The sequence below is a fragment of the Protopterus annectens genome, chromosome 5.part0 (assembly GCF_019279795.1).
Source record: "Protopterus annectens isolate FY-2018-M chromosome 5.part0, PAN1.0, whole genome shotgun sequence".
Lineage (NCBI taxonomy): Eukaryota > Metazoa > Chordata > Ceratodontiformes > Protopteridae > Protopterus > Protopterus annectens.
In genome coordinates, this window is record NC_056735.1 from 267,020,345 (window position 1) to 267,044,838 (window position 24,494).

Genomic DNA, 24,494 nt, shown 5'->3' on the forward strand with positions numbered 1-24,494 from the left:
CAATAATACCTTGTGTAGGCCTCACAAAAGGCAGAACTGTGTGCACACATACACGCACACAGCAAAGACATCTGTAGGTCACAACAACAACCACATGCATACTGAACAGACATGTCCAATCATATCACTGGCCTTTACCCACACACATGATTTCATCCGTTGGTGCAGCCTATGCCCCTGGCAAACATTATCACCCTGTGCATATGATAAAGCCTGTGCCGCATACCTGTCATCCACACCATCGGTGCAGGGACATGCTCAAATGGTCTGATGCAAAGGTTGAACAGAATAGTGAGAAGTGCAATTTACATTAGTTGTGTAAGAAAAGTGAGAGAAGTGTATATTACAATAGTTATGTGAGAATAGTGAGAGAAGTGTATATTACATTAGTTGTGTACTGTTGACAAGCACCAGACATACCATGTAGTACAGGTTTAGCATGCATTGTTATATGTTCACAGTATGTGTCATGGTAACAACAGTAACAGTATGTTGGTAATGATGCCCTGGTTCCCTCCTTATGGTCTACTTGCATGTGCCTATAGGTAGCACTGTTTGCAGTCTCCCATGTGTAACTGTGGAGTACTCACAGGCACATATGGCAATATCAGCATGCTAAACGTAGCCTCAGCCTGACTGTCTGAAAGTCTAACATACCACAGATGTCCACACATATACTGATCCAGAAGCATGTGGGCAGTTTAATAGGCTACAGTGGCTAGAGACGTGACATCCATACCAGGTCACATCACAGGTATGTTGACATGATGCAGGGGATGTACACAGTGGTCTGGCCAATGATAATGTTAGAGGCCACTTGATAGCATGAGGCCTCACTGTGTAGCAGTAATACCCTGTCACATTACAGGAACATGCTCACACTAATGGGGTCAACAACACTATAACACACACCCCATAGTGTTGAGGTGAGGACCCTTGCCTATGTGGTCATCACCCTCACAGTACTGTGCACCCACACAATGCGACACAGAGAAAGAACATGTACAGGTAGCCAGTGCGGCTAAGACCGATGGCATCAACAGGGTAGTGGACTGCATCAGCATGAGGGGTTAGGGATTCTGTGTGTTCTGTATGGTAGCATACACCCTCACTCCATGCACCAGACAGCCATACATACCTACATACACACACACACACACACACACACACACACTGTGGAGACCACAAATGTCGTACACATTTGGATAGCTGATGTGTGTGATACACACACCACACCTTCCTACGTCATGCTTTCCACACTGCAGTATGTACAGATCTCTACAACAGTGTACAGGGGTGTGTGACAATTGGGTTGTATTCCACACCATATGTGGCATATATGGTCACACAAGCAAACACACATGGCAGTACTGTGAATGATACACCTGCTATATGATGATACGTCTGACAGACATGCAGCAGTATTGGCCGCATTATGTGTACCAACACTACCTTTGGCAATTGTGCTGCTATATGCACACGGGAGGATGTAAGTGTTACAGGTGTCAAGTGATGTACTGTCGGTAACACCTGACCACTGTGTAGGTGTTATGTCTCCACCGTCAAGTAATGGTAACATAGTGTACTGCTTGCACATGTCATGGTTGGATGGTGTGTGACACACCTGTGAGCCGTCCCTGGCAAACATCCATCTACACAGGTGCATCACCACTTTATGTACACACATCCATCCATACCTGCTGTACATCCTACCGTACTGTCAGTATGTCACCATATACAAGTGTCAATTATGGGGCTGCATTGCAGCTGCATGTTGTAGTTAGGCACAGATGAGTTACTTACATCAGCTACTGTACATGCATGGTAGCTGCATGAACACTACAGATTGTACATGTGTGTTGGTCCTACATGCCTGTCATGTAGCAATGTTTGTATGTATTGCAATTGGTGGACATGTGTGTTGACATACATAACACATGGACTCTTGTATGATATGATGGGTGCCATGGGTAACTAGTACAGAGGGAATGTCAACATTGCTACCTCATGTACTGTTAGCATTCAACAGCCATGGACCCACCTTCCATTTGTGTGCGTATGATTGCTGTAGCCACTTGTCTGCACAGAGGACAGCAAAAGCTATGCTATGTACATATGTGGTGTGTGTTTGGTCCATGCACATATCCACTGCAATTACATGTATGACATAGCCAAACGTGTGTTTGTTGGTGTACAGCGACAGTCATCTGTCACAGCTGTGTAAGACCCAGGTCCCCTGGTATGTGTAGAGTCAACCTGGTTATGTACAGTGGTATCATTGCAATGCATAACACATGATGGAACCCTGTCGGTACATGTGTAGTCTGCACAGTTGCTGTAGACCTATGTACAGTCCACTGGTCATGAGTCACACAGTGTTGTGTTAATGTATGGCTGTGTACTGCTGGTCCAATGACATGGTGATGTGTGACGGCTACATTGTAGATTGTGGTGTGTACCTCTGTGATCTACACCTGAGACAACTGTGATAGCTCCTGAGTGTGTACTGGTCAATACATGTGAGTGGCCTTCATGTACGTGGGGACAGTAATACCATACTGTGCCCTTCTGTGTTTAGAATCCGTGTGCATGCAAGATGGTCCTTTGCAACTGCTAAGTGTGTGAGCATGCCCAGTACGCCGTTGTGTAGCTGGACACTCAGTACATTCCAAACTGCGCCCTTCCGTGATTAGAATCCGTGTGCATGCAAGATGGCCCTTTGCAACTGCTAAGTGTGTGAGCATGCCCAGTACGCCATTGTGTAGCTGGACACACAGTACATTCCAAACAGCGCCCTTCCGTGATTAGAATCCGTGTGCATGCAAGACGGCCCTTTGCAACTAAGTGTGTGAGCATGCCCAGTACGCCGTTGTGTAGCTGGACACACAGTACATTCCAAACTGCGCCCTTCCGTGATTAGAATCCGTGTGCATGCAAGACAGCCCTTTGCAACTGCTAAGTGTGTGAGCATGCCCAGTACGCCATTGTGTAGCTGGACACACAGTACATTCCAAACTGCGTCCTTCCATGATTAGAATCCGTGTGCATGCAAGACGGCCCTTTGCAACTGCTAAGTGTGTGAGCATGCCCAGTACACCATTGTGTAGCTGGACACACAGTACATTCCAAACTGCGCCCTTCCATGATTAGAATCTGTGTGCATGCGAGACGGCCCTTTGCAACTGCTAAGTGTGTGAGCATGCCCAGCACGCCATTGTGTAGATGGACACACAGTACATTCCAAACAGACGTGTGATACTAAGCGTGTGGGCATGGCCATTGACATCCTGTATAGTGATGGTGGTCATCCAGGCAACAGATGTCCATTTTCAATGTCACGATGGGTGCCTACATTGAACACACTGGTTGCTGTCTTGAAGGGTGTACTGTCTGTGGTGCGTCCCGTATCTATGTAGTGTTGTTGTAGTGCTCCATAGATATTTGGTTGCCCCGATCACACCATTGCCGTGTATTTGTCTATGTCTACCTTGGGACAGTAATATGCTTTCAGACTGCTCACTCTCTATACATTCCCTATCGGCATCCTTGCCTTTGTGGATGATGTCACCCACCTAGAAGTATGCCTCTGGGAATGCTGTGCTCAGTAATCTCGGTAGCGCATTCTGTAAATGCATAATGCTGTAGTGTGATAAGGTAGTTAGGTGTATGTTCGACTCCCAGCCCTGTCAAGTGTGTGTGTGTGTGTGTGTGTGTGTGTGTGTGTGTGTGTGTGTGTGTGTGTGTGTGTGTGTGTGTGTGTTTCCAGCTGCCTGGGGACACAGTAATGCTTTTAGATGCCTCACACCACATACATTCCCTATCAGCGTCTTTGCCTTTGCCGATGATGTCACCCACCTAGAAGTAGGCCTCTGGGAGTGCTGTGTTCAGTAATCTCGGTAGCGCGTTCTGTAAATGCGTCATGCTGTAGTGTGTTAGGGTAGTTAGGTGTATGTTCGACTCCCAGCCCTGTCAAGTGTGTGTGTGTGTGTGTGTGTGTGTGTGTGTGTGTTTGTGCGCATGCTCCCATCTGCCTGGGGATGCAGTCTTGCTTTTAGACGCCGCACACCACAGCAGTTTGCTACTGACATCTTTGCCTTTGCGGATGATGACACGCACCTAGATGACTGCCTCTGGGACTGCTGTGCTTAGTAATCTCGGTAGCGCGTTCTGTAAATGCGTCATGCTGTAGTGTGTTAGGGTAGTTAGGTGTATGTTCGACTCCCAGCCCTGCCAAGTGTGTGTGTTTGCAGCTGCCTGGGGACACCGTAATGCTTTTAGATGCCTCACACCACATACATTCCCTATCGGCGTCTTTGCCTTTGTGGATGATGTCACCCACCTAGAAGTATGCCTCTGGGAGTGCTGTGTTCAGTAATCTTGGTAGCGCGTTCTGTAAATGCGTCATGCTGTAATGTGTTAGGGTAGTTAGGTGTATGTTTGACTCCCAGCCCTGCCAAGTGTGTGTGTGTGTGTTTCCAGCTGCATGACAACAGTACATTGCTTTTACAGTATTCACTCTCCATAACATCCGTGCAGCGTCTTTGCCTTTGATGCTGCTGTCTGCAGGCTAGACGTGTGCCTGTGTGAATCATGTGATCCACTGATCATGGTAGCGCGTTTTGTAACTGTGTGATGCTGTCATGTGGTACAGTGCTTATGTTTATGTTCTGCTCCCAACCCTGCCACGTGTGTGTGTGTGTGTGTGTGTGTGTGTGTGTGTGTGTGTGTGTGTGTGTGTATATGTGTGTGTATGTATCTATCTACATATATATATATATATATATATATATGTATGTATATGGCTATATATATATATATATATATATATATATATATATATATATATATAATGTATATTGTATATAGATATGTATGTTGGGATTATCACTCTTGACTCTGCTGCATTGTCTGTACGTGAGCACCATGGATGTATGTACATCTGCTATGGCTCTGTGATAGTGCACATACTGAGTGCTGTAGTGATCGTGGGTTATACATGTGTACAGACCGGTTATTGTGTTGCTGGGTATTACACGGGCATTGGAAACAATGTTAGTGCAGCACCTTTGACTGGTCGTATGCAGATCTCGGCAACAGTCAGCAGTGGTTATTACATTGGAGTGTGAGTATGGCTCATATCCATCTGTAGTAAGTGTCAATTCTATGCACCTCAGGTTAACATTACAGACACACGTTTATCCACAGGTTGTGGTACAGATCCCAGGACTGTATGTATAGACATTGACAGGTGCAGGACTGACTTGTGTTGGATGCATGGAGGGGTGTCCATGGCCAGTAACGGGGATCTCTACAGCCTGGCAGGTATGGTCTGTGACTGTCCCACAACCTCCTGTATATGGCTGACACATGCTGTACCTGTGTATATGCAGACACACACACACATACACACACACACACACACACACACACACACACACACACACACACACACACACACACACACACACACACACACACCTATGTGTACATTGGATGGCTCTATGCCAGCTCTGGACATGTTAACACTACACCCTGTGCATATGATGTCACCTGTGCCACCATGTGTAACACTGATGCAGGATCTGACTAACCTGGTGCTGCTGCACATGGTGGCTTTATTCCACTGTATTGATGTTAGCATGCTGTTAACACACAGTATGTTACTTCCAGGTGTACTTCAGCAGGCATGATGCATTGCAGCTATGACCATCACTGTAGCATAGTTTACAGCACTGTTACTTCTGATGATGTAGTTTCCATCCATGTGCCATTTCACTGATGTGTGTAGTATTGGCAGCATGTGTGTCTGTGTGTGCAGTACGTGTGTGATGTGTGTAGTACACATGTATACATGCTTACAAACGCATACACAACATTACATGGGCTTCACCATTCGTACACTAGCTTACTCGTTCTTCCACATGCGCACACAGGCTAACATGCGCGCACACATACTTACTCGGGCTTACTGGCGTGCATGGGTGCAGACACACTGTGGGCAGGTTTGCAGGTCACATCGGTGGTATCCATGGTGTACGCCATCAGTCTCCTGATGTTCCCTAGGATAGCTCATGACACAGCTCTTCCACTGAGTACTGACAGCACACATGTGACACTGCTCCGATGAAGTTGCAGTGTTTTGTACATACACACTCATGTTGTCACCTATCTTCTACTCTATTAGTCCCCTTAACCTACACTACATGGTAGAGGCTTGGCCCATATGCCATGACATGTGATTCACTATCCTCAGCCTCACTTGCCTCACACTGCCTACAAATGCTTCGTTACATCTCTGACAGAGCGCTTCCACACATTAGTACCAGTACGCAGTAGCCATGTTGTCTCTAGCTTGCCATTCATCTGCATGGCATACTAACATCTAACTAAACCTACATTTTGTATGTATATTATCCATATGTCTTGTTTTGAAGCGCAGCGTGTTCTCGTGGCACTGCGCTACTCTTCCACACCAGGGATCGGGGGAGGACAACTACTGCTTCATTGATATCCAATGGACAAAGCCACCACTGTCCTTGGACTTGGATATTGGCATGCTTCTTCGACTGTATTCATACTGTATTTGCAGCTGTCATTGCTCCATTTAGCAATGTGCAAAACGTTAGTCGCATAATATCCGGGTACATTTCTGCACATAACTCTGCTCTTGCAAGGACAGCTTACTGTTTCATGTATCATGTAATTACATCATTTGCATAGCTTACACATACAAATGGGGTATGTTGCAAATCCCAACATTGTCCTTGCAATGTTCATGTTACGGGCGGTCTTGCACACCCCTGCAGGTGTTTGCTGAATAGCCTGGCAGTCATCTTTTCTTGCTGTACTCTCACTCAATCCATACATGCCGGAGGCTTCATGTATCATGGCCTAGGCTTTGCTGTGTGCTATTTCTATTTGTGGTGTATGCATGGCTGTGGGTATGTCCTATTGTCATCATTGGTAAAGGTGACACCCTATAGGTACTTCCTGTAGACTGCTGTGTCATTTGACATGTCAGCACATACCTGCGGATGAACTTCCTACTGCAGCGCTTTTCATATCTTCTGAGTTATCTTGCAGTCGATAATGCTGTTTCCTCAGACATGTATCTGTTTCAGATTATACCTATCAACCTCCTAGTGCAAAACATCTGTACAAAGCCTAACATGATGGGGAGACAGATAGGGGCAGATTCTACATATTGCTCTTACAAACGTAGATAGTTGACAGTATTATAGGTTTTGCATTAGTATGACCTTTCTGAGGGATTTGGGGTCTTAAACACATATGTTTATCATTATTTAATGACGTCAGTTCTCAGGTATTTGGCAGACAGGTACAGATTGTGAGAGGAACACACCACACATATGAGGCATACATCTGCACATTCGTACAGTTGCGAGGTATGTTTCTGATACTGAACATCAATTTCCTTACGCCAATACACACAATACATGGCGCCATCACAGGCCAGTTACCATTACATTCCTATTGCAGGACACACCCACCCACTGGGTTATATTCCTCACACAGGCCAACAGGTGCTTATCCGCACTATTTATTCCATCATGTACCTTATGTGTACGCCGGTATTTGTGCTTTCCATCAGTGGCAGAGCTCACGTACGAGTATGGGGGACTGGACACTGTATCGATGACACTGCATGACACCCTGAGGGACACATGTCTTTTGAGTCTATTAACCTTGCACATTGACTTTCACAGGCCATACATTGTAATTCACATTTGTGGACAAACATGCTTATGACTTGTACGTTGTACTTGTACGTTTTGTCATTTGTTCTGACGTCTTTCTTCTCACCTGTCCACCTAGTATCACTAGTTCTGTACATTTCATTAGGACGGGTTGCCTTCATACCTCTCACCTGTACACATTATGGGTATATGCCCTATGATTCTGTTACATTTGTCATGATAATGTGCCATTCTGGTAGATTGCTGGCAAGCCATGATGGACTGTGCGGTTAGGTAATCATGACTGACATTTCTATTTCATGATTACTAACTCTCATAACATTCGTATTCCTGACTACACAATTATTCTATCAATGGTCTGACTTTGTCTGAGGTATATTTAATATAGTCCCTATTTGTCTGTAATGTACTATGCTTTAGTCCAGCGGTCTTATTCTGACATTCTGGCAGGTATGGTTACCATCTTGGTCGTACGCGTGTCCATCCATGATAATTGCCTACAAGACACTGATATAGGTCCCTACGTCTTCCCCCAATGGTTTACACAATATCCAGTAGATGGTTTGCACCTTTTTGGAGAATGTAGGTGTGTGCTATACCCACATAGGTATATTGATCACTCCCATGGGGCGTACCTGATAGATCTGTGCCAACCAACACATTGGCCCAATTCTGCATACCCATGATTCCCATACCTGACACACCTCCACAGTACCCATTAAACATGTTTAATGTGAGCGATAATAAAGTGTGAGGACACTTCTGAGCACTCCCCACTCTGCAGATATCAGCTTGTACGTCATACATTCAATCGACCCATGTGTTACTACCCTTGCACCTGCTACTGTTGCATGTACACCTATATTGTAGTTGCAGGTGTGACTTATTTTACATCAGTGACGGTTCCCACTTCGTACAGGATCAATTTTTGGGATCCTGTAAAGGACACCTATATTCATGTTTAACGTGTAGAACTTGCAGGTCCTGTCACACTGGTACTGCCCAGGCAATGGTTTGGAAACCATTGGTGTATTCTCCTTTCATGCATGTCTGTCTGTCTATCTATATTAGCTATACCGTGACCTATTTATATACATGTGTTATATGTACAGGGACATATGTTTGTTGTGTATATATCTATTCATGTATCGTGTGTGTATAGATTTATATATGTACATATATACATATGTCTGTACATTCCTCATCTCATAATTTGCTTTGGATTATGTCTGTGGATATATGTGTATATATATCTCCATATCATGCCTTTCAACTGTACAGATTTCCGCTGCATGTACAGCTGTTTGCCTCTTATCTTTAGTCCATTTTTCATAACCTTGTGTCTATCTGGCAAGTTAGTGACATATCATTAAAGACTGACGTTGGTAAATAATGACAAACATTTCAGGTTACGACTTCATACCCTTCAGAGAATCCATGCTTGTGACACACCTGTTATTCTATCCACTTTCTATGTTTGTTAGGGCAATATCTGGGGATTGTCGCTATTTGTACCAGTTGTTGTCATGGCTTTGTCCGGTTTCGTACTTTACGGGTTTAACAGGTATGAGCCATGTACATAGAATGTGAGGAAAACACCATTCATTTTCTATTCTGTGAGCGGATTACACACGCGCAGGCGCACTTGCATATCCTTATTGTGGGTTACATGTGTTTCATAGATAATTGTGCTTCCGTGAACTTTCATAATTCTGACCGTAACAGTTACATATCTGTATTCCAGTTTACGGACTACTGCGAAACACACGTTCACCTTTACATATTTAAATGTGTGTACTGCACGAACGCTTTCATTACACTTTCAGGTTATATGTGCAGTGGTCGTAGGTCAACCGGAACTTCATTCACGTTGGCCGGATACCGGAACCACTATTCTATTGGTGTTCTCCCTCATTGATATGCATACCCATAGTACTTAGCTACATCAACATACGCCTCACCGCTTCACCTATGACACAGGCATCCATTCTCCTGCTGGGAAAAAGGCGGTACTACATATTACACATTCCCTATTGCCTACTGCTTTGGACTCAGGCTGCATTGTTAATCACTCCAAGGATATGCAGAACACCAAGGCATATAGTCCAGCCACATACAGGTCTTTGATTGTCAGGGTGTTCATGTAATGATCTGGGTTTAGGCTTGTCCACCTGGTGAACAGAACTTCCCTGGCTGAGGTCAAATGTCAGACGAAGCATATGGACAGGGATTATCTCCCTATTTTTAATTTTTACCTGTGTTTATAGACATAGGTGTTTGGACACCTGTCAGCAGCTTATTCTGTTGGCATTACATATTATGGGTGGGGTTGTTATAGTCCATACTCCATGATGAGGGGTGTTCCCATTCACATTTGACTATTACCTGTATACAGTCATATGGGGATTATTATTTTTGGACATGAAGTGACTACAGGTATGCAGTTGTACATTACACAAGTGTGAAGGGCTGTTCCTGTAAATATGTACAGAACATACCTCTCAACCTCTTAGAGCACCGAACCTGCGCAAAACCTACACGATGGGGGGACAATTAGGGACACATTTTAACGATTGCTCTTACAAGCTTAGAACATTGATAGAATGCTAGGTTTTGCATTAGCATGACTTTTGTGCAGGTTGTGGAGTCTTATACTCAGGATATTTCTCATTATTTAGTGACGCCAATCCTCAGCTATTTACCACACTGGTGCAGATTGTCAGAAACACACACCAACACTATGGGGCGAACCTGTGGTCATTCTTAGGGTTGCCACCTTTTCGACTGCCCAAAGTGGGACATGTTCTGTAGGTATGTCAGATTTTCCAGGACAAAACATACCTACAGCCATGCATAGTACTGAACTTTAACCTTTTTTGTACATATAATAGATTATTCTAGTAACATTTGAATTGCTTATGCTACTTCACATAACATATTGAGGATTCATATATAAAATAACCATTTATGCGACTATTAAAGTAAATTAGGAAATAAACTCTCAGGACATTTGATATGTCTTGATTTTTTTCACAGGACACAACTGCCTACAGAGGGATTGTTACTCACAAAGTGGGACAGGTGGTGACCCTAGTCATTCTGCGAATATCTGGACAGTTGAGTGGTATGGCACAGACCTCTGTAATATGCTGTTGTGTTCTGGCACAGCAGTAGCTCAGCATTAAAGACTGCAGTCGGAACGTGCTGACAGACAGTTGGGTTTCAGACTTCATACTCCAGGCATTAATGCCAATGTGCAAACTGTTATTCTATCAAATTCTGTTTCTAAGAGATATGTTTACAGATTGTCCCTGATTTTGGACCTTTGTCTCACTTATATTCACGGCTCTGTCCAGATATCTTGCTCACACAGGTTGGCAGGTATGGTCAGTCACGACTGCACACAGTCAGTGTCCCTCACACTTGATCAGGGTTGACCTGTTTACGTAGTGTCTTCCTCGCCCTCATGCCATTTTCCACTTTGCAAATGTGTGCATTATATTCTCCCTCCTATTCGTGTCTGGACATGTGCATCACCGGAAGGTATTTTATCCTGGGTGGTAGGTTATGCATGCCCACTTAGGGCTGGACAGTATCATGGACCTCCACTGCACATTCTGACTTGTGTCCAGATATCTACTGGATTGGACATCATGTCGTCATACCCATTCTACTATTTACACAAGTTGGTCATCCCATGAGGGATATCCCAAAAATTGGTCAAGACGAAAACAAGTTAGATAACAAAGATTTTTGTGGCTGCACGGAAATGTGCAGGGGGTTTTACCTGCAGGGGATACATGGTTTGCAATCCTGACACTGCCTAGGGTGACAATACCTACTACATATGCGTAAGGGTCACTGTGTGTAGCTGTTTCTGCAACAAACTAGTGGTCCAAGTACGGCTGGATTTGGTGGACGTTCTGGTATGGTGGCAAGTTGTGTGTTGTGGAGGGTATGCTGGGTAGGCTATTATGCATCCAGGTGTGATGCGTTTGTTATGGCCAGTTCCATCAGGACCCATCTGTGGGTATGTGACGGTGCCGTATCTATACATTTGTCTCGCATATTTCCATATTCATATGTTTGTGAGATTGTGTTCTACACTATGGCCTGTCTGCTTGTCTTGCAGCTATTTCTACATGAGGTTGTGTTTCTTTCCACTTCACCCGCTGCCCCCTCATACACCTCCGGTTCACCTTTTCTGCATACGACACAAGTATCACCTTTGAGGAATTTACCATTAAACACACACCCCTCACACGCAAATTACTCACACCCCATAGAGCACTACTTTGGTTGTTGGCCCATGACACGGCCAGAGTTACACATTGACTACCATACATGTGTCGGGTACCTTTATGGTTGTATGGACTACCCTGCCATGTTTGCTTTCCATATGCTATACCTCACGCACATAGGTACACGCTTACTTCACTTTCATTACTTGGTTGGTGTATCCGGGTACTACCCGTTTGACTGTCACATACACGTTCGGATTATACAGCTGACTTCCGGATTTTGCCAGCCTGTTCTACTCATTGGTAGGATGGCACCTTTTCCTATGTCCAAGCTATTCCTTACACATGTCCGACCGTTGCAGACATTGCCTCCCCAGAGTCAATGGTCGTGTTTCCACCTTTTCAATTGGCCACAGTGTGACATAGGGTTACCACCTGTCCCACTTTGCGAGGGACAGTCCCTCTTTGGGCAGTTGTGTCCTGACATGTAATTGTCATCATGGCAAATGTCCTGAGATTTTAGGACAAACATATTTCTTATATTTTATGTGATAGCTGCATTAAACAGTTAATTCTGTATCTGAAATACCTGACTGTTATGAGAAACAGAATAAGCAACTAAAATGCAACAGGAATACACTTTTCTGTAGGCAAAACAGTTATGTTCAGTCCTTTGTACTGGCCGTGGGTATGTGTAGGCCTGTACAGTCTGATGTCTGTACCAAACATGTCCCACTTTGGCCATTTGTAAGGGTGGCAACCCTACTGTGACAGTTGCGGTGAACACAGCATATTTTACAGGCCGACACATACCCAAGGTCAGTTTGGCAGATAGAACTTACAATTCTTGCCTATATCTAAGCTTATTCTTGTAGCATTTCGGTATCTTATTCAGTTTGTTATGACATTTATGTATTATACGTCCAGTGAAATATGTTTACTGCAACTATTGCATGACGTCTACGAAGGAATTATGTCCTATATTCTCTGTACATTTGCCAGTTTTACATGTTTGTGTCAGGACACATCTGCCCACAGAGGGACTGTCGCTCGCAAAGTGGGACAGGTGGTAATCTTGGTTGACGGTACGGATCATACTGTTCCTTTCAGCCTACATGTGTCCGTGTTGTTATGGCTCGTTTATATGCTCCTTCTGTTTCGTTTACATGCGTATGCTATTTCCTATCACATTTGGTATGTGAAATACGGACATACCTTTTGTATGTGACTATTACATGGCTTGTGGGATATGATTCAGTCAGATGGTCACCACCTATATCTACATTTCTCCTCGTGTATTTTGTTATGGACACATCTGCACAGCTATTTTCCCTCCCTCAAATTATGGGTCGGCTGGTGACCCTCTCTGTTGGACTGGACGTACCTACTGGCGGCGCGCTAGCATCTGATACGTTTCACTTCCACATGGTATAGCTATCAACACTACGTTGGACTACAGGCACACGGTTTTCCTGTCATTTGTTCATGGGTAGGGACCCGTTATTCCCTAACGTGCATTTGTGTTACTCTTCATTTTCTGTTCACAAGGACTCTGCTTTGCATACGTTTCAGTCTCCACGGACACTGATAGGTACGATTACTATTGCTGGCGGAATATAATATTCAGCAGTTTAGGTTGCTCCTCGAAAGCCAACATTGACATGCCTCCCTGCGCAACTTCGATACGCCCCTTGCACTCGTGCACGTTTCCTATGCACGTGGCTGTGGCAGCTGCTCGCCTCCATTAATATGCATATGACGCATCTACTCCACATCTATGCTGCACAGCCGGCGCAAGCCTTACACCGGACTTGCGCCGAGCTTCATGAATCCGGGGGTTGATGTATACCTCATCACAAAGAAGTTCACCAAAAAATAAAAACTCTGACGCCTGTCACTCCTTGGCACCTTCTAGTAAGACTGTACCGATATATATTTTACCAATGCATTTTCTCTTACTTTCTGTATTCACCTTATCTTCAGCAATCATACACTGATACAGCCCTACATTTTGTATTGCTGACTCATTGTCATTAGAATTCTTGCTTGAATCATCTGAATGATATGCCTCATTTTAAAATCTATACTAGTTTTATTATTCATTCATTAGTTTACTTGTATACAGGATACTACAGTTGAAGTACTGGCCCAATTTAACTGTGACTATTAGCACAAATTAAGAAAAAATGTTAATCTTAAGACATTTATGCATAGGATATACAAATGGAAAACTGTTCATAATTTTCAGGACTGTAAACTATCAATTATAAGATTACTGCTACAAATACTTCAGTAGAAGGCTGGATCATACAGTGGGTCTCTTTTTGCATTAAGATTAGCTTTTTCAATTGAAATTATACAGGGAAGTCACAACATTATCTCTGGTTTGAAACCCACAAAGCAATTGCAGAGGTATACCAATTCCTCAGATTAAGTAATTCTTTCTTGTATTAGCCAACATCTCTATTCCTGACTATGTTACAAACCAATGAACACAATATCTTCCAATTTATACTGCTGCCACTCAGAACAGAGTTCCACTTCTCCATCAATGAAAAGGACCTGGGAGTGTACCTCTTTTTTAAATTATCAAGCAAAGACTACTACATCTCTACCACATGAATCATATAGCTATATACAGCATGCCTCTTTTTTAATTTCTCCAAGTCTTTTGGGTTTCTAATACTATGATGGAAATGGACTGCATTCCTAAGTCAAAGTATGATAAAAGTTCATGAAATTAGTATTGTTTAAATCTTTGATGTCAGCCAGAGGCATTCTTCACAGCGCCCGCAATGTGCCCAGTAATGACTCCTTCTGCTATTTGTATGGGGTTACTTATATTTGTAACATATCTAAATATGATTGTATATTCTTTTTTATAAGACCTATTACTCCTACTACTATTGGAACTGTCTGGGTATCTTTCTTCCACATTGTCCTGTCTGCAAATCCTGATATTTTATGACTTTGTGTCTCTCTGTATGCAAGGCACTGTAGTCATTGCGTGTTGCAATTTCAATGATTAATGCTACTTTTGTCTTCTTTTTATGGACGACTATGTCTGGTTTTCTAGTATCTATCTTTGGAACTGTTGGTAATGTGTGATCCCGTGTGATATAAACCATAATTTTCTATGATGCTTTGTGGCTCATGTTTCCAGTGTTTTTCAGCCACTTCAGTACCATAATGTTTGCACAATCCCCAGTGCAACAGGAATACCTATATAGGTATATCTATGTATCTCTCTCTCTCTCTCTCTCTCTCTATATATATATATATATATATATATATATATATATATATGTCCCACAAACATGATTGCTCCAATCAGGAAAATATAATCAACCTTTCCATTTCAAGAACACATTCAAGAAAATTGTTCTGCCTTGCTGCTCTGTGGCATAGATACTTTGGCCCTGACTATACCACAGGTGATCTGAGTGGCTCTGTGGCAGAGATACTTTGGCCCTGGCTATACTACAGATGATTTGAGTGGCTCTGTGGCATAGATGCTTTGGCCCTGACTATACCACAGATGACATGAGTGGCTCTGTGGTGTAATGTTTTGGCCCTGATTATGCCACAGATGACCTGAGTGGTTCTGCGGCATAGATACTTTGGCCCTGACTATACCACAGATGATCTGAGTGGCTCTGTGGCAGAAATACTTTGGTCCTGACTATACTACAGATGATTTGAGCAGCTCTGTGGCATAGATGCTTTGGCCCTGACTATACCACAGATGATCTTGGTTGAACTAGAAATCTGGGCACTGATGGAGCTGGCCAGACAGGTTTGGGAGTAAGAAGCTGACACTGACTTACCTATCACAGGATGACCAAGATGGTTAAATATTGCTGTAGAAATGTCATCTGGAAGAAGTCCCAGTATTGTGATCCTGTGTACAGATGCGTATATTAGAGGAAGATATCTGGCCATGAGTACAAGGACTCTTGCAGGCCATAGTGAGTATGTGGAACAATCACCCACAGCAGTTCGACAAATCCAGGTATTAGCTAAGCCCACCTACCAATACAGAACCAATCCTCTTTTACGTGAATTAGAAAAAAGTCATTGTCATTCACAGCCATTGCTGATTTTCAGAATTGAAAACTGGTTAATAAAACCAAAGGTGCCTAATATGTTATGCTTTCTCTGGTCTGAAACCCACTGTGTACTCTACACAGCTGTTTCAATACACCACCTACAATACGGTTTATCTTTAATTTCTTTTGTCTCTTCATTTTAAAACACCAGGGTTCAAGTCCTTTCAAAGTAAGTTAAACAGACTCTCACTTATGTTTCCTTACATGACCTCAGTACCATGACTTGTAGAGTGAACCATTTTACACATTTGTTTACTGGCTTCCTGCCTTAAGACACTGATCTATTCATCGCTGTAACTGACCTCACTCTTTGTTCAGTTCCAGATACTATCATGCAGTGCTGAAGCATTTTTTTTTTTTATTACTGTACTACTCACTTGGAACAGCCTCTATCCTCTATTAAGTCCTTGAAGCTTTTTGCTGCCTTCTCCACTGAACTTAAAAATAACATTTTCCTGCTGATATTTTCCAAACCTCTCTCACTACCTTCCATAAATCTTTTATCTACATTTTTTTATAATCCATCTAAGTCTTCTCTACGGTCGTGCATGTCCTGTTCTGTTTTCACTTTTTTCCTGTCCTTATTGTTAGCAGTATAATCAACAGGAAACCTGCCTAAATCAGCATGGGATAGCATGCCACGACTGATTTCTATTTTACACAATTCTAGAAAATACAGCTTGTACTTGTATTATTTTTCCTTTCTTGGCTTATCCATAACTGCTTGTTACTTCACCAATTACTTTTTTTTGTACTTTCTGCAAACTTCAGTGCAGCAAGACAATAAATTAAACAAAAGTAGAACAGGATTGACTGCATCCAAAAGCATATCTGAACTGCTCTTAGACTGACTAACATTAATACATATAAATCATATGAAAACTGTGTCATATTTATTACACAACACCTCCCAAGATGACAGAAATTTCATTTACACTCCTACATGCAAAATAGAAAATCTCAATATGGAGTTACAGCAATCAGGTTTCTAGGTCAGTGGTTTGCTTTGTTAGTTTGTCAATTGAATATATGAAGCTATGATAGGTTGACGTTCTTCATATTGATCACTGCTGTAGCAGGCTAAGCTATATGGGTTGCATCCTGCAAGGATATAACAGTAACCCAGCTTCCAAAGCTTCAGGGAACCTTGAACAGATTCAAACCATCAGTCAGCTTGAGCAGAGTAGACTAAAAAGACAAGACCTCCAGAGCTTTCCTACTGCTGAAAAGAATGCTCCTCAGAGGCTTTTGAGTATTGACCGTTGACTTGTGTTGTTCATTTACTGGACAGCTACGTTCTGTTTGGGGAAAAAAATTCTATTTTAAAAAAATGCTTGTGTAATAACATTTTCCTGTTCAGGAAGGATATTTTTAAACTAGGAGTTTGTGTTTTAACAGACTGTCACAAGGCTGTATTGTACTTTTAAACAGTTGTGTTTTTTCCTCTCAGTTTAAAAGTTGTTTAATGCATTTAAAACATTTTATTTTCTGTGGAGAAATTGTGTTTATTTTAATTTCTGGTGCTGGCAAACTGTTTTAAAATGTTTTTTACTGTGTTTTTCTGTGAAAAAGAAACATTTGAAGACTTCAGATTTTTACCAGCTTTCGCTATTTCTTTTACTTAGAAAAGAGATACCATTTTATCTTGATCATGGAACAAACTGCTGGTCCCATGGTAGGTCCTTTTTCCAGCCCCGCAAAAAAAAAAAAAAAAAAAAAAAAAAAGCAAACAGCCTTTGCCATCAAAGCAGGCTAGCAATTTGCCTCGGCCACAGATGGGTGACTCTTCTGTGATCATTAGTTTTACCTCAGACCACTCATCTTTTGTGTCAGGCCCTCTGGTGAAACATCTACAGCCACTATGTATCGGGGGGATTGCCACATCCACTGTGGCTGTTGGGGTCATGTAAGTGGGCAAGGGAGAGCCACTCTTGTTGGTCCTGGAAGATGGAAGAAGGAAGGCTTCCCCGCTGTGTCAGAATGTTGTCTCCATCCCTGGGGAAACTGCTGCTGCTGCTGTTAATAACACTGTTGACCCCATTTTCCTGTCAAAAAGAAACAGAAACTAAATGTGTATCTGCACCCCCTAAAATTCCCTTGGACAGGAGTAATTTCCTTTTCTGGCTCAAGGTTTAATTCAGGTTATTGATCCTTCTAATAAAATTGGTTCTGGTAAAAGAAAGATGGATACCATTTTTCTGAATACATTCAAGATTCTGAATCTGGACAGGAAGATGAATGGATTTTGGATTCAGACTCGGAGGAGAGCTCGATTTCTGATTCTCCCTACAGGAGTTTAACTTTCTCTGAGACTATTTCCAGAATGGCCTAATGCTTTTAGTGGGATAATACTGAGGTCTCTTAGTCCCTCAGAAAATACTATGAGCTGTTACAGAAGGAGTTTCTAGAACCTTTACCTATTCGGCTTTGGAAGATGTTTGTGTGTTTCTGTCTGCGATTTTCCTGATAAACAACCAGACACTCTTAAAAAGACAGATAGGATGTATGAAGTTCCTCAGTCTTTTAAGTTTTTATACACTCTTCCTAAACCAACCCAGCAGCCAGAGCTGGATCATGGTCAAATGGGGCTCTAGGTAGGATAATAGACTGGGGCCCCCCCAAAATGGCACCTCCTGCAGCAACCCCTATCCCTCACCCCCTGCAGCAGCCCTCCCTCCCCAGCCATTCCAGTGTTCCATTACTTGGCTATTTCTCCTCATATACCATAAACACTGTTCAAACCTATTAGTGTGCATATTGTTTTCTTATTTATTTCTAAAGTGATTACAGATATTGAAATAAAACAGCACAAACACTAATAGGCTAAACAAACAATTCAGTCTCAGAATGAAAACAGACAGCATGAGCAGTAACCTTCTCTGCCATTGAAACTTACATTCATTGAAATGGCATTACAACCCACATTCAAATAAAATGCATCTGGCTAGTGGAGAATTAAGTTTACCTTTTGGCTGTTTTCAAACCATAGGCTCCTTGCGCACATTTTTAGGGCCATGCATACATGTATGTGTTCTCAGATTCACCTTCCTGATTGTATAAAATTATATTCCTTGTATAATACACCACCACTTGTTAGAGTGTATTTTAAATTTGTAGTTTTGAACATTTTTCCAGTAAGCAATGAAACAAAATTCATGACCCAATAATGACAAAACTGCCCATTTCAGAACATTTTAACCATAAAAGGCCACTCAAACGTCTGTCATTACAATCCACCAGTATCAATCAATAAGCACAATCTCTGCAGAAGTAAAAATGATATGAATGTTCCACATTAAAGAGCTCTGTAACTAATGAAGAGGTTGCTGCTAGCAAACAACTTTACATTTCAGTGTTTCATCTACAAATTCAGTACCGGCTGCCCTTGAAAAATTAATTGCCTAGGTAAAAAAAAAATAGTAAGCTGGTGATATGACTGACAAAAGTTCATAGCTGTTAGGCATCTCATACAAATGAGGACACACTCAGGAGTGCAGACTCCTATCATCCCATAAAATGCGCCAAATAATACGCATTCAAAAGAGGACCGCAATATCAGCATTCCACATACATGGTGTGGGAGTAGAATCTGCAGTCTTCTGCACCAAAGGCAATTATGCTACTAACACTGCTTTCAAATTCTACAGTACAAACAGTGACTGTCATTTGCTACACAAAACTGTTAGTTACACATTGAAAATAGACAGCATGAGCAACAGTAAACCTGTCTTCGGCTGAAACTCACAATTCTATGAAAATGCACACTGAAAGTATAATTAAACTCATAATTCCCTGAAAATGTACTGAAACTCAAACTCACAATTCCATCAGTAGTCTGGCAGTTGGTGTAGAGGATTCAGGCCTGTAACCAAGTTGCAGGGTCAAATGTGATCAAGTTAATTGACTAACCTTCCTCCCCCAAACTAAGACATTGCATACCAGAAATATCGAGGGAATTGTTATGGCTAGACTTGCATAGGCCTTAGAGCTGACAGCCTAGTACCAACCTATGAACCTATGAACCATAACTCTCAAACTCCTAGTGCAAGAAATCTGGACAAAGCCTAAAATAGTGGGGATACAATGGCCCAAAAATAAGGATAGATCTCGATATTGCCCTTTTTAACTTAGAAAGTTGTTAGAATAACAGGATTTGTGTTAGCATGCATTTTCTGAAAGCTATGAAGTCTGAAACACACACACACACACACACACACACACACACACACACATATATATATATATATATATATATATATATATATGGGTCTAGGACATTTGACTGAATGCACATTTCACTGAAACTCAAATGACTGAACACAAATCACTGAAAGCACAATTCACTGAAAACTCAATTCACTGAAACACATTTCACTGAAAGTTATATATGGCCTTGTCCCCACTGTAGTGCAACCCTTGAATTAATATATATAGTAAGGGGGGTGTGGGGTCACCCCCCCACATTAGGTGGTGTGTGGGGCATAGCCCCCCACATATTTTAAGTATATATTATGTTCAGAAAAGAGTAATATATTGGAATTGCAAGTATCCATGTATATACTTCAAAATATTGCCCCCACACCCCCTTACTATATATACTAAGTCCAGGGTCGAACTACAGTGGGGACAAGGCCATATATAACTTTCAGTGAAATGTGTTTCAGTGAATTGAGTTTTCAGTGAATTGAGCTTTCAGAGAAAAGTGCACACTAGTTTGACTTTCAGTGAAATGTGCATTCAGTGAAATGTCCTAGACCCATATATATATATGTGTGTGTGTGTGTGTGTCCTTATTTAATGACTTCAGTCATTTGTGATTTGCCAGAAAACCACATATTTTATGAGAAACAGACCAAATTTATGAGGCTAAATCTTGACAGTTCAGAGGTATGTTAAACACACACACACACACACACACACACACACACACACACACACACACACACACGCACAAACACACACCTACCTTCTCTCTCTACTCTCACACACACATAGACACACTTACCTTCTCTCTGTGCTCTCACACACACACACACACACACACACACACACACACACACACACACACACACACACAGACTATCTCTCATACAAACAGAATGGCTAGTTTAAATCGCATGCACACATACACATACACATACATACTCATACACACACTTTTTCTCTCATGCAGAAACATCAGAACCACTAGTTTAAATAATATATACACACGCACATGTACTTACCTACTGTATAAACTGAATGGTTAATTTAAATTCCACTCGCAAGTGCGGAATGGATTTACATCCACAGTGGTGTGTGTGGGTGAGATGCATGAATGGTCCTCCTTAAAGGAGAAGATGCTGGCACCACGGTGTTAAGAAGTATTATTTTTTTTTTTTTTTTTTTTTTTTTTATGTTGAAGCCTCCTTTCCAGAGTGGGCCCCCATAGCCACGGGGCCCAAGGAGACTGCCTGTGTCATCAAGTGATGAATCTGGCTCTGCCAGCAGCTATACCTTTAGTTAATCCTACTGCTGCTAAATGTTAATTCCAGTTCTACTCTTTATGATAAAGATGAGAAAACTATTGATAAGTTTGGGAAAAAGTATATGCTTCTGCAACTTTGATTTTCAAAATTTTGAATTGTCAGGCTCACATGTTAAGGTTTGTTTTAAGAAATTATGAAAGTATGAGGAATGTTTTGTCTGCAGTTTCTTCCTGTGAGGAAAACCTGCTTTAAACAATTTACTACTCGTTTAGAGTATGTGTATGAATCAATTGATACTTCTTCAAGGGCTTTGGCCACTGGTACTTTACTGAGGACGTTTGTCTGGCTGCATTCTCAGAAGCCCCCTGATGATGTTAAAAATGAGATTTTGAATTCTCCTATGAAGAGAGATTTAGTTTTTGGCCCCTCTGCTTCAGAAGTGATCAAAATGTGCAATGAGAGGGGTAAGCTGATACAGGGAGTCTGTACATTTTTTCAGCCCTCCTTTTCCAAATTTTCAAAGGTATTCTCTAACCCTTCTTCGAGTTTTGGGAAAAAAAATAATCTCAACAAAATGCAGATAAACAGACATTTAAGAATAAATGCAAAGGGGGTTCAAAAAAGAGTTTGAGAACCCCCCCCCAAAACCAATGACAGTCCAACAAGTCAAAATAACTATTTCAGAGACCTTGTCCACCCTCCCTCCTTGCAGTCCCTGCAGTCCCTTTTTCCTTCCAGAAAGTCTGAATCTCCACTTTTTTCTTCTGCAACATATAGTTTCAGACAAATGGGTTTTGAAGATCATTCATCAAGATAGCGGTGGGAGAAAATTCCTCTTTTCCAGGGGGTAGTCCCTCATCTGCTGGATGAGACTCTTTTTTTTTTTTTTTTTCCACCTGCCCTTCATCAAATGCTGTCACACAGGGTGATAGACCCAGCTCCTCCTACCCAGATGGGAAAATGTTTTTTATTCAAGGATATTTTTAGTGCATTATATTTTTAGTGTAAAAGAAAGAAAATGCTTGGAGATCATTTCTGGATCTTTCTTTCCTAAACCTGTTTGTGATAATTCCCAAGTTCAAAATGCTGCCATCTTATAACCTATTACCTCTTCTTCCTCATTTAAGTTTCCCAGTAACACTAGGTTTAAAAGATGCCTAACATCGCATCCGTATTCATCCAGACTTCAGGTGTTTCTTAAGGTTCTGTGTGTCTGGATCACATTATCAGTTCTCTGCCTTACCCTTTGGACTATCCACTGCACCAAGAGTGTTCACACAGTGCCTAGGTCTAGTTATAGCTCACTGCAGGCTACAGGGTATCCTCACTTTTCATATATATGACATGCTTATCTTTGTAGAGTCTTTTTCAAAGTGTCAGGAATTTCTTGCTTGGGTGAGAGATCTCTTACACAAGTTGGGATTCCAAAAGAACATTCAAATTTTTTTTGACCCCTTCACACAGGATTGTGCCACTGGAGTGTTAGCTAGACACCTCAGTTGAAAAAGATTTTCTTCCATAGGAAAAAAAAAGTAGATCTTTATCTAGGTCTGTTTCTAAGTTTTTCCACTCACATTTCAGACACTGTGACGGAACAAAATAGGATTTTGGTTCTCATGGCATCTTTGATTCTGATGATACATCTGGTAAGGCTCCACACAAGAAAGATACAATGGTATGGGATGTCTGTTTGGTTCCAGCACCAACATACTTTGCCTTTTCAAATTCATGTGCTGGGATTTGTCAGAACAGAAATCAGTTGGTGGAGACAGCAGGTATCCTCATATCCAGGTCTTCCCTCCTCTCTCCCCGTTCCAAAACAATCAGTCACCATAAATGCCTTGATCTTTGCTTGGTGAACAGTTTCAAAGGGGGATTAAAGTGCATGGTGTGTGGGAAATCATGGACACACAGAAGCACATAAATATAAGATGGGTAGAGTCTGCTGTAGGAATCCATGCAATACTGCCTAGAAGACAGATGCCTGGATGTTCCTGTATGCTTCTTCACCCTTTCCACTGATATGCAGGGTACTTCTAAAAAATTAGAATAAATCACCCAAGATCATTGTGATGACTCCCTTCTGGCCCATGAAACAGTGATTCTTCCTTCATTTGGAAATGGCCAGGGGCAATTACCACAAGCTTCCTCAACAGAGTGGATGCATTCACACAAGAACAGAGGTGTTTGATATGTTGGGAATGTATCAATCAGGGGTGTTTGATACACGTGCAATCCCAATCAACTTCAACTGATTGCCTGAATAATAGGGTCTTAATTCCCTTTCAGTGCCTGTTTACTGAGGATGTGCAGCAGGTACTGCTGGAGGCAAGAAAGCCTGCTACTAGGAAATCATGTATTGGCAAATGGCAAAGGTTTTCTAGTTGGTGCCAACATCATAACAAACAACCATTCAGGGCTAGTTGTTATCTAGTTTTACAATATTTGTGTGATTGACTATCTTATGGCCTTGCTTACACTTCTATCAAGGTTGATTTATCGGCCATTTCAGTATGTCTGCCTATGGATCCTCTTCTTTCAATGCATTCTTATGTTAAAATGTTTTTGAAAGTCGTTTTGCATAATACGCCTCCTAGGAAACTGGTGGCCCCTCCTTAGGATCTTAATTTTTTGTTAGATAAGCTAACACGTGCTCCATTTGAACCAGATAACCTGCCTAACTTGAGGTTCTTAACACGTTGAACAGTTTTACTGATTGCTTTGAGTTCTGCAAGAAGGGTATCTGAGTTGCAAGCTCTTATGTTAAGTTAGTCCTACTTCATTTTCAACAGGGGCAGGGTTTCTTTGAGAACTAATCCTTCTTTTATGCCTAAAGTGGTATCCAAGTTTACTTTAAGCCAAACTATCCATCTCCCCGTTTTCTTTCCTGAACCTAAAAAAGAAGGAGAAAAGATACTCCATACCTTGGATGCCCACAGACAACTCAGGTACTATCTT